Source organism: Tupaia chinensis, unplaced genomic scaffold, assembly GCF_000334495.1.
Source record: "Tupaia chinensis unplaced genomic scaffold, TupChi_1.0 Scaffold142100_1, whole genome shotgun sequence".
NCBI classification, from domain to species: domain Eukaryota; kingdom Metazoa; phylum Chordata; class Mammalia; order Scandentia; family Tupaiidae; genus Tupaia; species Tupaia belangeri.
Window position 1 is genome coordinate 1,809,805 of NW_006201951.1, and position 711 is coordinate 1,810,515.

The 711-nt window shown below is 52.2% G+C and overlaps 1 protein-coding gene across 1 annotated transcript in view; it reads right to left on the reverse strand.

The window, feature by feature from the left end:
- Positions 1 to 711, reverse strand: part of SEC16A (SEC16 homolog A, endoplasmic reticulum export factor) — a 44,672-nt gene that overhangs the window by 16,239 nt on the left and 27,722 nt on the right. The gene's annotated exons all lie outside the window — the stretch shown is intronic.

Genomic DNA, 711 nt, shown 5'->3' on the forward strand with positions numbered 1-711 from the left:
CTCCTCTCTGGTCAAATAGAAAAGATAATAATGATGAATAAAATTAATTTAGAAATAATAATAATAAAAAGATGAAGACCGGATCAGCCTATGACATGGTGGTTAAGGGCTCTGGACCCCACATGGCTGACTATGCAGTTTGAGGCCCAGGCCTGACGGCTTGAACACAGCGGGTGTGTCCAGGTGTGCCCAGAACCCTGGGGGGATGGAGAAGGGCTGTGGCATGAGTGTGGAGAGTGCTTCCCGCACTGCCCCACAGCCTGCACACACACACCCTCCAGCAAGTTTAAAAGCAAACCGAAAAAGGATGACCAGTAGACAATACACTGAAATCTTACACAGGCGTTAAACACCAGAGCTAGCGCCAAACAAGAGTCCCCACCACTCTGCCTGCAGATTAAGGGAGCCAGAGCCCACGTGGCCACCCGAGGGTCAAATCTTGGCGTCAGGCTTGGAAAGCACACCAGGCATGTGTGCATGCATGTCGCAACCCCAAGAGGACAGAGAGGTGGAGAAGGGATTGTCCCACTGGGGTGGGGGTGCTCTCTCCCTCTGCCTCTCTGTCTCTCTCTCTCTGGCAATAAGTAAAATGAAAATAAATAAAAAAATAAAAAATAGAAACAAGAAAACCCAGGAGCCCATGCTGGAGCTGGGCAGCGCCGGGTACAGATGAGGCGGGGGGGGGGCGCACGCCGCGCACCACCCCACACC